Genomic DNA, 14,345 nt, shown 5'->3' on the forward strand with positions numbered 1-14,345 from the left:
ACAAACACCTGAAGAAAAGGGCAAAGATCAGTGTTTACAGAGCCACTGTGCTGTCTACTCTTTTATATGGTTCCGAATCCTGGGTCATCTACCGCCACCACCTGCGACTCCTAGAACATTTCCATCAATGCTGTCTCCGTACAATCTTAAACATCCACTGGTCAGATTATGTGACCAATACACCTGTTCTAGAACAGGCAGCAGTTACGAGTATTGAGGCCATGTTGCTGAGAACACGTTGTGATGGGCAGGGCACATCTCAAGGATGAAGGACCACCGCCTCCCTAAGATCTTGCTTTATGGTGAACTTGCCACTGGCTGTCGCAAGGACTCCCTGAAGCAACATCTCAGCCTTGGCCATATTGATCATCATAACTGGTCTACTCTGGCCTCCAATCGGGAGGTCTGGAGACACACTATCTATGTCACTGCTGCTTCTTTTGAGAATGCATGCAGGATCACTCTTGAGGAGAAAAGACAATGCAGAAAGAATCGTGTCTTGCTGATACCGAGTTTTTCTGCTGTGCCTTTTGCAACCAGACGTGTCTATCTCACATTGGCCTCTCTAGCCCCAGCGTGCTTGTAGCAAATGTGGGTAGAGTCCTTCCCAAATCTTTGTTCACGAAGCCTAGCCATGATGTTAACAATAAAACAGCTGACCTCCTTGACAGTAAGAGTGATAGTGCTATCAGGAAAACTGTCATTTCCCTGCTGTAACAAGAATATAAATCTCTCACAGTATGTTCAGGCTGGGTTTGAAACTGAAATACCAGATAGCAGCATCTAATACAGCAGGTTCCCTCCCGAGCATCAAGAAGCACTTTTTTACTGTGAGGGTGAATGAGCACTGGCACAGGTTGTTCAGAGAGCCTGTGGAGATTCCATCCTTGGAGATATTCAGAAGTTGTCTGGACATGCTCCTGCACAAACAGCTTTGGGTGGCCCTGCTTGAGCAGCGGTGTTGGACCAGATGACGTCCTGATGACTCTGCCAACCTCAGCCATTTTGTAATTCTGTGAGATTTCTGTAGCAGATGTCAGATCTGGAAAAGATAGGAGCAGATTTCCAGCACTCTTCAGTTAATGCACTTAACTGATGGAAAAAGCTGTAGGTAGTTTTCCTTCAGGCAAAAATCATTTGGGAAGGTGTGGTGTGGTATTGGCTGGAGAATCCTAAGAGTTCTGATATCAGAATTGGGATTTTAAAAGGTTGTTCTACATTTACTAAGAAAGAGACATGAGGACTTAACTGGGATATACAGATTTAGGAGGCTTTATGACTCTTCTGCAGTCACTGTATGAGCAGATAACATTTTGTACCCTTAGGAACTGAACTACTGGTCTCATTATCATTGCAAAGTTAATCACCATTCCCATCTATCTGTACAGAAATCTTTTTTAGGAAAAACATATAATATTTTCTGTAATCTAAATGATTTATAATACTGAGAAAAGACTTTGCTCGAGTTTATTTTCCTTGAAAACTTTCTGTTATCATTACCAGTCTCATAATGCATTGTTTTGTAGGTGTAAACAATTTAAGAGTTATACATCCATACACTACTCCTGAGTGTCACACTTCAGACACATGCAGTATGAATGTGGACTCTTTGACAGCAAAGAATAAAATTATGCAAAGTGTAAATTTAATCTTTGCCTAGTGATTGCCAAAATTGTGATATTGACACTTAACAATAAGCTAGGTGTCATAAGTATTGATATAGGACAATTAAAATACTGATGCTCTTGAGCACATTCTACAGGGAAAAAAAATGCAGACAACAAAACATCCAACTGACTAATTTTTCTAGATATGCCATACGGGGAAAAAATACAAAGAACTAAAAAAGAAGTCCGTGGTTTACCAGCAGAAGGGCTATGATCTCATTGTATGAGAAGCAGAAGAGGATGCAGTTCTTTCTGGGAAGGCACTAGTCATCTTGGTCCTAGATTTTGGGGTGATTTTACAATATCTGGTTGAGTAAATTAAATTAAAAAATTACAGTGCCCATGTGGAGGGGAGAGGAACCTTTTTTTGTTTTAATACTTCCTACCGTCTGGTATGTTCAAAAGGACACTTTTTTTTGAAGAAAAACTATCTGGGGATGCAGCAAGCACATTACATTACTGCAGTGTGACAGTCCACAGCTGAGGCTGCCAGAGCCCCTGAGCGTTCACACTCACTGTACATTAGTTCCCTCCCTGGCTCTCTTTTGGAGTGAGCTAAGTATGGGGGCAGCTCTGGCATAGTGCACCCTGTAGATGTGCTTTGCCTCACAATATATATCCATCCCACTCCAGAGCACACAAAACATATAACAGAAGTCATAGCATGGTGCAGATCCCAGCTACTTATTTTAAAGACCTATGAAATATCTGCATTTAACAGACTGCTTGGAACCTTTGTGTTATTAAAAACACACAGCTGACTGCGGGCACTTTAGGAAGCTATGGCAGGACATGCAGGGAACCACAACTCTGGTTCATCCGCTGTTGGATGATGAGCAAACATGTCCTGTGCATTATATCCCAGCAAAGAGGCACAGGGCCTGCCCACATGCAGGTAATGTTTCCAAATATTCCTCATGAAGGTGTGCTGAGTGGCTTAAGATAGAGAAAGGGAATTTATTACTTCCAGGTGTGTAGGAAGGGATTTCTCCAGGTCAGGGGAAGGTGTTTTGTGTCCTGCAACATGAGAAAAACTGTGGCACTATTTCCTAGCATGGATAACCTCACCAAAAACAGTGCATGATAACCCTTTGAGGAGAGGTCTGGTGTGAGGGCACCACTCAGGCTCACCAAAATTGTCTCATAGTTTAGCGGCTTAGGATACTGAGCCCTACTGAAAGTCAATGAACTTGAGCTCTTAAGTTGATTATGTGCTACTGCCCTGCTGCAGAAAACAGATTGCTCAGTACAATCTTCTTGATGTTAGTTCTTCTTACTAGCATACATTGCAACTTCACCTCATAACTAAAGAGGTCTACTTTTATTGTTAAAGACATTTGAAAATTACCACTGCTAGATCAGATGCAAGGACTTCCTGGACTGTAAATGGACAGATATAGCCTACTTTGACTCTGTTTTTTTTTAAGGTGAGCATTTCATAGAGAACAGATTGCTCTTACATTTGGCAACTGTCCAGGGGACAGGCTTTCTATATATATAACACACCTAATTCATAACCATGCAGCTAATATGTACTTGTTATCTAGGGGATTGAATTTATGCACCTAACGCTTTGTAACACTAATTGCTCTGTTGTAGGTTGCAATGTAAGTCCTCTGTGCATAGGGAAGAAAATAGATTTCTTGCTTACCTGCAAGTTAGTCGAACACAAGATTAAATTTATGCAGAGAAAAACTCTCTCTTGATCATACAGCGCTAAAATGTAACTTCAAGGCTCAGCTTGAAGAGAGGGTAATGCAGAACAATTTGTCCCAGAGGGAGAACTGTGAGGCATTCTGCATCTTGGAAATGCTTGAAAGTATTTCAGTGCCTGAGACTCTCACTATACAAGAAGAGTGTACCTGCATATAAAAGGCAGACAGCCCATGTCTCACTACCCAGCATCTTTGTTTGGTAACCTGGCATAACCTGGTGATTAAAGAGAGCTTGTCTCTCCTCAAGTAGCACTGACATCTTGGGGAACAACACCTGCAGGGCGTTAGGGAACAGAACAGGAGGGGTGAGTATTTTCTTTAACTAGTTTCTTTGGTGAAAGGTTGGCTTTTGCAAGACACCCTCAAAACCAGATAGAAAGTAGCCTCTTGCATTGCATCCTCCCCCTTTCCATCTTCTCCCTTTCCATCCTCTCCTTTTTCACAGTCTCCCTTTGCATCCCCACATAAGAATCAGGAAGACTTCAGCTTACAGGGATTCTCATGTATATGCTGACTTCTTAAAAAGGAGCAATAAAAAAAATGGCCCCTCATACAGCAAAATCAGGATAGTGGAGATGAAAGAAATTAGAAAATAAAGCATATTTCATTTGGACCATTTTGGGACCCTTAGGCAATTTTGTTTCTTCCACACACATCCCCACACAGAGCTTTAAAGAGAGAGCAAGAGGGACAGTAAATAAAAAGGACAGACTCTTTCTTCCTCCCTTTTAATTTCATACTATGCTACAGCAACTCGTGCCAGAACTAAAGCCAAAATACAAATTTGAAATTTTTATTTTAACATACAAAAATTATAGGTATTCTGAACTGATTTTTTTTTTTTTGCAGGAACTTAGAGAAGAAGAGCATTTTGAGATGGTTCAACATCCACTGCTCCATGTAAGGAGGTACTGCAAGTCAATTAAAAGAATTGGTTAAAAATAGTGTTCCCTTGATAAAGGAGAGCTTTCTCTCATTAGGACACATTGCTACGTTCTATAACCTTACAAGGAAACAGCATTATCAGCTAAACTGCCCCGGTTTACTTTCTTTTGTCTAATTCTGTAACACCCACGTGTCTTATACGGGAACCAGTTATGGTAGGTGTGGTGGAGTGTTTTGTCAGTATTTTTCTTGGGGCCTGTTGTCGATGAAAGTAAAGAAAAGGTATCCAAACCCAGAGGAAAATGAGCAAATTATCTATTTATAAAAAAAGGCTTATGCTGTTTTAGGACAAAAATAAAACCAGTTTAATTTAATAGAAGAAAGAAAGGAGATAGACCATGCAAAGCAGCAGAATTAGGGGAAAGTTACTTGTATGAACCAATATGATCGAAACTTAGGGAGCTATGGCCCTTGAGAGCACTCCTTGAGCTACATCCCTAGAGAGGTGGTCTATCAATAATGTCTCCAGGATGCATGGATGAAACAGAGATATAGGCACACAGGCCTTCAAGAGCCTTTGCATCACCAGATCCACTTACCTGCTCCTGCAGACAACCGAGTTATACCACACTATCCATTAGTTTATAAAATCCATCTTACAACTAAGGTGGATCCTGCTACTGTGGCTGAGATTTCTGAGAACAATGGGCAGGTTTGTTACCTCCTGCTTTGCAGGGGTTTCCCCCTGTGCCCTTGCACAACTTCTGTAGGCTCTCTCCCATTGGGCTATAGATGGAGAAGATGCTCCTGATCACGGTTATAGTTTGGGCTCAGTAATCAGGTTGCCTGGAGCTGTAATGTATTTTTTGTAAAAGTAAAATCTGCTAGTGGACTGATTTATTTTCCAGTAAAAACCAGATATTTTAAAGTGTTACTATTCACTGGAGATGCTAAAAGTGAGAATTTATGGTGTAAATACCTGTTAAAACTTGATTTTTCACTGGGTCAGGCAAAATGAAACATTCCATTTCTGGATGAGATTAATACGGAAATTTTGAAGTACTTAGTTTTGACTTTACTGAATATTGACCTGCATCCACTTTAAGTGACCACAGTATTTCATGAGATTTGTTGCTAAAAGCAACTCTGTGATTTAAACTTTTTCACTGAAATACATATGCCATAATACTGCTCTCACATACAAGCAATTCAGAGGCAGTTTAATGCTCAGCTGACATGAGGTAGATCAATTCAATTCTATTTTCTTCATGGTTTTTTTCTGTGTTCAGATATTTCCTTCTAAAACTGAAATCAAGGATTTCTTTCATAACACTTCAGCTTAGCAGGTAACGTAGGAGCTCTCTTCATAGTATCTTTGCTGCTGCTTCAGCAGCAGAGAGAGAAGTTTGAAAGGTGCAAATTGCAGGGAGACATGCAACATTTATAAGCTTTCTGACACAGCTTTGAGTCCTGTGGGAGCTTGACATATTTTTCTTACAATCTCAGAGCAAGCAAGTACAGCAGAATGAGCCCACGTGAGAAGCCCACTGTTCAGAGAAGTTGCCTTTCATGCCACTCTGCAGTCACCTGTACCTGCTCCATCTGCAATGCCTCGCTGGGCAGTGCCTCGCTCCCCCAGCTCCATCTCAGAATTTTTAGCCGTAGGCTTTCAGTGGTTTCTGAGCCAAGCCCATGCTCCATCTTACCAGTGCATGGCACGCAGAGTGATGGCTGCTGGTGGGAGAGAGTACAGCAAATGGGAAACCGAGATTCTAAGTTTGCCATTCACACAGCAACTCAGCTCAAGCCGAAAAGCCCTGAGTCCATTCAGGGAACACTTAACACTGAGTTTATTCCTCAGGCTTCCTAGGCAGAGCTTGCACATGAACAGATGCTCCAAGATGGGCATGCAGAAGAAGCGCTCCCATGCTCTACTGCAGCTCCTTGCAAGATCTCCTCCCTGACCAGACTCTCTACAGACCACGGGATCTACTCCTGCACCATGCACACTGGAGTTAGCTTTAGGAAATGCTGTGGGGAAGTAAGATCATCAACCAACAGAAGGAATTGGATTAGGAGCAGACCCCAGTCCCCTCAGGACTGACAGGTCGTTGCCATATTCCACAGGAGATCCTAAGAAGGTCTTGCTCTACCTTGTCAAAGTATCTGCACACATTCTCACCCTTGGCTGACAGAGAGCTTTTTAGATGTGTCATATAAACATGATGACTCTTTGACTCACACAGGTTTTCTGTCTTGTTCTGTGTGCATGGAGGTTTTGCTGTAGGGCACATGAAAAAGCATTATACTTTTGCCCATTAAACAACCAAGAGCAAGCATCTGCCTTTCCTGTTGTTACAGAGTATTGCCATGGTTTCATGGAAGAAAACAAATATGTATTTCATCTTCTGAAATGATTTTACATGTCCCTGGTTCCTTCTTATACAGTTCTTGTTAGAGAACAGGAGCACACATTTATTTCCAGTCGGTGTTTAAAAAGTCTTTCAAAGAGTCACACAAGAATTTTGACACCTAGAATTATTATTCCAGGGCTAGGATATTTTTTCCCTGCTCCAGCAGCACACAGCAGCTGTAAAGCTGCCTTCACTACCCTGCTCTTAGGGATTTCTCTTACATGAATCCACAGTTAGACATAATTTTTCTGGAAAACATGTTGATCCCCAAAGAACCAGTTCTTGCAGCCTCACTCAGAAGTGTGCCATATCATTAAATTATGTTTCTCATAGATTCCAGTGCTGAATATTGCAGCAGCTTGGTATCAGGTTTTAGTTTTCGAAGGATATCTGCAACTAAATTGAATTCTCCATCCAGCAGCAGCAGATGTCCATGTGTCGGCTCACACAGTAGTTCACCAAGAAGCCTGTAACAAGTTATTTCCAGGGCAATCCTTCTGGGTCAGCAGTTTGCACAAAATTTTCAGACACAATTAAAATGTTTTATTTCCCCACAGGCCTGAGGAAAACAAATGAAAGAATCCCTATACTCAATATGTGCCTCCTTTGGAAATTTATCATATTTCTTGGGATCCAATCTGAGATACCTACTTTAAAGTTTAGTTTGGGCATTTGTTTTTTAAAAGTTTTAAAGAACCATTTAGTTTATGCATTCATTAAGTTAGATGAAATCTGGTCTTAAAAAGGTGGAGACTATACCTGACAGAAAATCCATGAGTAGGTAAATTCTTTGCATTCTTGCAAATGCAAATACAAGTTCAGATGCTCTTTCTGTAAATTGGAAGGCAAGGTCCTATTTTTTGAGGTTATTTGAACTGTGAGTAACTTCAAGGAAATTAAGACCCTTGATGCTAAGAGACATTTAAATAGAGGGCTTTTGAAGAAATAGTTACAATATCTGTTGTCTATTTCCTACAACATTCTGGGAACAGCAGATTCACTAAAAGGCCTTTAAATTTTAAAGAGTAAGGTATTAAAATGAATAAAACACTACAGAATCCCAGGTGCCCAGCTAAGATTCCCTGCAGAAGAAACAGACCCAAAAAGAGCGGATTTCTTTGTATCTTTGATGTGAAAGAAGGTATAATGAGCTCAGCAGTATTAGTTTCTAAGGAGATACATGCAGAAATTAGCTTCATTTTGCTTAATAAACTGTTAAACAAAAATGGTTTTGGATGTTAGACTTGATGAAGATGAGGTTTTAAATCTTCTTATCTTTCTACTCTCTGAGATGTTCTTAGTTGAACAAAATAAAACTCGTGTCTCTAAACTAATGGGACTCTTTTCAGGATCTTACTTTGTAAAGAGTATATTAGATCTAGTCAACATCTGTTCAATTAAAATGGGTCTTCAATTACAATTAAAATTTTTCTAGAAATTTTTCATTTTAGTCAATGTGTCTATAGTCTGGTGCTGACACGTCAAAGTGACTCAGAGAAGTTCATGCCATCTTCATATAAACTGTCATTTTCTGGAGCTTGTTAAAATTTTGGGCTTGGGGAGATTATTAGCAACATTTTTACAGTGAACTTTACCCTTTTTAAACAAATCTTTATGGATTTAGGCTTCATTTTATCATGTAAAAACTAAATCATTGGAAATCTAAGAAAGAAACAAATCAAGTGGTATTTGAGTAGCTTAAATACTTATTTCTTCATGCCTGACACGAGTGAGATACTCCCTCATTCAGACTTGTTTTCAAGTATAGACAACTAGAACCACTTCCACAGTGAAGATGACTTTCTGCACAACAGATGCCCACCCTTGCCTGCAGGATCTGGGGGGGCAGTAAGGCTAGCAGAGGTGGTGGGTCTTCCCTGGGGGCACAGGGTCACCCATCAGTCCCATCCCCAATGGCAAGGATTTGGATTGACAGGAATCTGAACATGAGCCAGAAGTGTGCCCAGGTGGCCAAGAAGGCCAATGGCATCCTGGCCTGGACCAGGAACAGTGTGGCCAACAGGTCCAGGGAAGTGATTCTTCCCCTATACTCAGCACTGGTGAGGCCACACCTGGAGTACTGTGTCCAGTTCTGGGCCCCTCAGTTCAGGAAGGATATTGAGGTGCTGGAGCAGGTCCAGAGGAGAGCAACAAGGCTGGTGAAGGGACTCAAGCACAAGTCCTATGAGGAGAGGCTGAGGGAGCTGGGGTTGTTCAGCCTGGAGAAGAGGAGGCTCAAGGGAGACCTCATCACTCTCTACAACTACCTGAAAGGAGGTTGTAGCCAGGTGGGGGTTGGTCTCTTTTCCCAGGCAACTATCAACAAGACAAGAGGGCATGGTCTTAAGCTGTGCCAGGGGAGGTTTAGGTTAGATACTAGAAAGAATTTCTTTACAGAGAGGGTAATCAGGCACTGGAATGGGCTGCCCAGGGAAGTGGTGGATTCTCCGTCCCTGGAGGTTTTTAAGATGAGACTGGATGTGGCACTTAGTGCCATGGTCTAGCAACCGCAGTGGTAGTGGATCAAGGGTTGGACTTGATGATCTCAGAGGTCCCTTCCAACCCAGCTGATTCTATGATTCTAAAGAATGGCACACTGTCAACAGACCTGCTTTCAGCACAGTCCTTTAGTCACGGTGAGGGTATTTAATGAGGAAGAGCTGAGGTATCTTATCATCCCACTGCAGACAGCAATGTTGGCACACTCTGCATCCTTCCAGAAATTTCATAGCATTTTCAGGCACCTTGAGTTCAAGTAACTAATACAGCAACTGACAAAGCTAGCTTTATTTTACCTTGATAATAGTGATTTGACATAGAGTTTAAAATTTTAGTTGCTAATGCCTGTTTAGTCATCAGAATACATTATTGATTTGTTAACATACTAAATATTCATCTTTGTGAGAAAACAGGTTTATTTAGGATATATCTACACCTGCATAGATGCATGCTGACTGTATGCTTACCAATGAGCCAAGCACTGAGGAGGTGCAGAGGAAGCCATATTCTGGATCCAGCAGTAACTTCTGCATGGAGCTGCTGGGAGAGGTTTCCCCCAAATCCCTGGTGACATTAAGCAACAGTAGGAAGCCTGTGGCAGAGCTGCGACATAGCAAAGAGGTTTCACATACAACAAACCCCATCTGGCATTGCAGCTGGTACCTTGCTGGTGAGGCCTGATGCTTTACTCAGCGTTCACCTCTTCCAGGAGCTGGAGGAAACACTAAAAGCAGAGATCTTTAATGCATCAGCTAACACTTCAAATAGCAGATATCTCCAAAGCTTCTACAATTCCTTCTATGTCATTCCAGATCTAATTATCTGCCATGTCATTCTCATTTTATTCCATAAATAAATAAATAAATAAGCAAACAACCTTTAGACCAGTGGAATAACAAATGATGTCTTTTCTTCAATGACTACATTTTTCCAGCTCAGTGGAAGAAAATTTGCTCTGTTCTAGTCTCTCTGCCTCATTAACTCCAGAGATCTGATAATGGTTTTAATGTAAAAGAATAATGTTAGGTTTTAAATGGGAACACAATAAAACATGCACAGGAATAAATTAACCTGTTACATCCCCCAAATGATTACTTGCACTGACTTGGAATTTGCATAGACAGGTGCCTTACAAACAAGTACACAAACTCATGGTTCAGCTCTGAATATTGAAAATGGATGGGAAATTCCATCCCTACAGATGGACCCTATGACGACTGTCTTCTGATCTTGCTGCTTCTCACTGTGTCTTCAAATCCAAAGCAGTGCACAGTAGCTGCAGGGAGTAAAACAGGGCATAGTAGGGCTCAGTAAGGCACAAAAGCACATCTTTTGCTTGGAGCATCAAATGCAAAGGCAAGCAGAATTCAGACTTTTCTTAAATCAGAACAGTCACAGCTCTTATTTCCACTCCAACTCCTAAAGTGACTGCTGGTCAAGAAATCTCATGTTCTAACATAATCTTTGAGCTCCGTTTTGGGCTTAAATATGTGTTATAAGAACAGCCTCTTGATTGAAAGGTGGTAGCAACATATCAACCCTTAAAGGTAATGGAAGTTGTGAACTGACATAATCTTTATCTCCAAAATTAGCTTTGGAGAAGCTTCAACCACAAGAAGAGTGGATTAAAGAGAGCTGTGGAAGAATACAGGAAGTGTCTGAGAAAGGAAGAACAAAGCCACTCTGGGACATCACAAAAGGAGTGTGACAGTTTGAATTCCTGACTGAACAGCTTAGAAGTCACAAGGCAATGGGCACAACAACACAGGAGGTTTCATCTGAACATCAAAAAACACTTTTTCACTGTGAGGGTGACTGAGCACTGGTACAGGTTGCCCAGGGAGACTGTGGAGACGTCATCCTTGGAAATATTCAGAAGTTGTCTGGATGTGATCCTGGGCAATTGGCTCTAGGATGCCCTGGCTGAGCAGACGTACTGAACCAGATGACCTCCAGAGGTCCCTTCCAACCTCAATCATTCTGTGGTTCTGAGAGACACAGCTATCAGAACAACTAGAAAAGAGCTAATTTAACAATTGCTAGGTAACACCACCTAATAGGTATGCATTTGCAATTCACATGAGGAACTGTTTCCCACTGACCTTCAAGTGTAACCTCAGCTAGAGTATAACTATAGATCAGCAGGAACCTCAAAACTGGAAAGTTACAAGTTGCGTGTAGAAAGTGGAATTTAAGAGAAACTGTCTAGCTATGGAAACAGATCTGACGGATCCTCAGGAAAAAACCCAAAACTTATGTCCAAGAAATCACAAACCAATTAAGGTTTTACCCAAAATACAGTTCCTACAAAGGACTGGTGAAGCAAAGTTTTTTCCACTGTTCAAGGTTGGTAAAACTGTCAGCTCGGCATGAAGAGCATGGTTGTCCAAATTCCTTCAAAATATTCCTGTTATAACCTTTCAGTCATAATGAGTGAGAAAAAGAAACTATGAATTAAAAATTGTATTTGAGAGAAGAGGAACTGTCTGAAGGTCTCAGCAAGGTTCAAACAAAGCAGTTTATCTGTTCATCTATTCTCCATTCTTGCAAGGTCTAAGCATACCTCACGGGGCAAGGTGTTCCTGAGGGATATATGGGCAGCAGTAGAACATTTTCCACTCCTAGGGAAAGGAAAAAGGCTACTGCATTTATGTGTTTTCTTCAGGATAGTACTGAGGACTTTGGAGGACATTTTGCCAGAAATCTTCTAGAAAAAAAAAGACGTTTGGAGGAGCGGCTTGTTGGTTTTTTCCCCAAGTGTAAGTATATGAAATACCCCATACTGAAGGTCCTGTTTGGTGGCGGAAGAAGGAATTATTCTATAAATCAAGGAAGCTTCTGGTCCTTGGTCTAAGAGAGTGCATGTGGTGGAAGTCTGTGTAGTGGAGGCTAGCTGTGGAGCTGGACCTCTGCAGGCATCAGGAAACCAGCCGAAATCACAGACTGGGTTCACAAGAGCATAAGGAACAGGGAGAAAGGCAGCAGCTGCTCAGTTTGCCATCTGGAGTCTTAGGAACATAGGGTACACATCTGTGTTTCTGAATGCTTATCATCATCACATGCTTTGTCCTGAAATTGCTTCAATACGTACCAGAGATGTACTGAGGTTATCTCCAGCTAATCCAAGTATACAGATCTGCAGTGGGTAACTTTGTGCCTGTCTTCCCTTAAAGGCAGCAAGCAGGACTTGCTTTAGAGACTGCGCACATCCCTCCCTCCTGGTGCAGTTGGAACTTTAGCCCATATCTGAGTCACCCAGCACTGCAGTGTCATCTCCTGTGGTATGTAAATATGGGGAAATGATACTCATTTTAGGAGTATCCTAGTCCACCAGGCTCATTCCCAGACCTTTCCATGCATATGAGTGGGAATTCCAGGTTTGTCCCCTGATGAAATACCCAGCTCTGCAGCAGGAATCTGATGTGGTGACAAGACATGTGTTAACTGTGGAAAGGCAACATGATGCCATGACATGCGATGCCTCTACTCCCCATCTGCAAGAACAGGAGCACCATCAGTTGCAGAAGTATCAGATTCTTCTCAGATAGAAGTGCGAGTCTGAAACACGTTGCCAGTTCTGTGTCAACCATCTTTTGGAATTGAGACCTTTATATCCCTGATATGGGTTAAATCAAGTTTGCTGCTGATCTAGGAGCTAAGCAGTGCCTCTCTGATCTTTTCAGAACTATATCACCCACTTTTGGAAAAGCTGAGTGTATAAGAATCAACAAGCCTGTGTCCTGTCTATCATGCAACTGCCCAGCACAGGTTTGGTTTGAAGGTACAGCACTTCTGAAGATAACTGTGGATGATTCAGAGCTCAGGATTTGCTAGTGACCATTCCCAAATAATAAAACATCCCTTTTAGCTTGGTGGGGGATTTTGCCAACATGCATGTTACTTCCCAAGAAGGCACTTCAGAGGCTTACTACTAACTCTGAGATGTTGTCCTTGGGTCTTCATTCAGGCGGGCAAATGTTTCTTAGACAACAGACAATCAAATTCCTCTGGTTCTCCACAACACAGCAGCAAAAGCTACATAAGGCTTGTAAAAACCCTGACTAAGAAACCTGTTCCACTTTCTTTTATAGGTCAAGTGATGACATCTTCCACTCATGAAAAGTGATCCATGGGTAACTATTTCCTCTACTTTTTCAGAAAGGAAGCCAGTTGGACATCAGTCTCTGAACTCCTTCGTTTGGCCACGGGTGAAGAGAGCTGCACAACCAGGAGATGACAATCTGTATTGTAAACATAGACTCTGCCCTTTCCCTGCCTTGGTGTTGGTTCAGAAGCCAAGTGAATGCTTGGACCTGTCACAGCAGGAAACTATGAACCACAAGGACAAGGCACATCTCCTTCAGCGTCCACTCAGAGTTTGTAGAAGAAGAAAAGCTAGACCTAGAATCATGTCCGTCTTGGCCCCTCTCCAAGCATCCTGGGAGTGTTAGAGGCATCTAAGGATAGATAGGGCAGTGGTGCTACCTTCAATTCTGGCTCTTTCTAGTCACCTGAAATGGAAGGCGCTGTTGAACCATCCTGCACAAGGGACAACCTGTGCAGGGCCACATACCCATTCTAGCTGGGAAATTTAACTCAGGCTCTGCCTGGAGTGCTCGCTGTCTCACTGTGACTCTGGCCATGAATAGCAATATATTGTAATGGCTCTTCTCATCTGTCTTCAGAAATATTCAGCACCCAGTTTTGGGATGTGCTGTCAAATGCAAACCCAAAATTATTAAAAGTGACTACTGACACTGTGCATGTGCTTTTGAGCAATTGTCCTAAGGTGATTAAACGAAATTTATTTCTTTAGAAAAAGAAAAAGCAGCAACAAAATATGTATTTTTGTATTTAATGCACAGAAACTATAATTAGAAAACTAAGCTTTAAGATTTATAAAGATTGACGATTTTTGACTCCCCAAGAAGGCAAACAAAAGAAAAAGAACAAACAAACTTCTGTTTAAGAATGCAAATTTTCTTAAGCAGTTGGGTAAATAGATCTGGGGGAAAATGGAAAAGGTCCTTTCAGCCAGGTTGCTGAAAGAAGGTAACTCATACAAACAGAGCTTTCCTCCTGCTGCTGGATTTTTTTTCTGCTAAAAGAAGCATAGGGGGAAGGATAGGATGACAAAAACCTGCTTTATCACTTTACCAAAAAAA

At 41.7% G+C, this 14,345-nt stretch overlaps 1 long non-coding RNA gene across 2 annotated transcripts; it reads left to right on the top strand.

Annotated features, from left to right (window-relative positions):
• The first annotated feature begins 376 nt into the window (after nucleotides 1-376).
• On the top strand, nucleotides 377-14,083 carry LOC135411553 (uncharacterized). 2 transcript variants are annotated; one of them, XR_010429205.1, is made up of 3 exons: nucleotides 377-4,282; nucleotides 10,773-12,461; nucleotides 13,272-14,083. It is a non-coding gene; the product is annotated as an uncharacterized LOC135411553 (long non-coding RNA). The 2 variants fall into 2 exon arrangements; XR_010429204.1 differs by lacking the exon at nucleotides 377-4,282 and having other exon boundaries at nucleotides 8,079-12,461.
• The last annotated feature ends 262 nt before the right edge of the window (nucleotides 14,084-14,345 follow it).

This window comes from Pseudopipra pipra, chromosome 1 (genome assembly GCF_036250125.1).
Source record: "Pseudopipra pipra isolate bDixPip1 chromosome 1, bDixPip1.hap1, whole genome shotgun sequence".
Taxonomy (NCBI): Eukaryota; Metazoa; Chordata; class Aves; order Passeriformes; family Pipridae; genus Pseudopipra; species Pseudopipra pipra.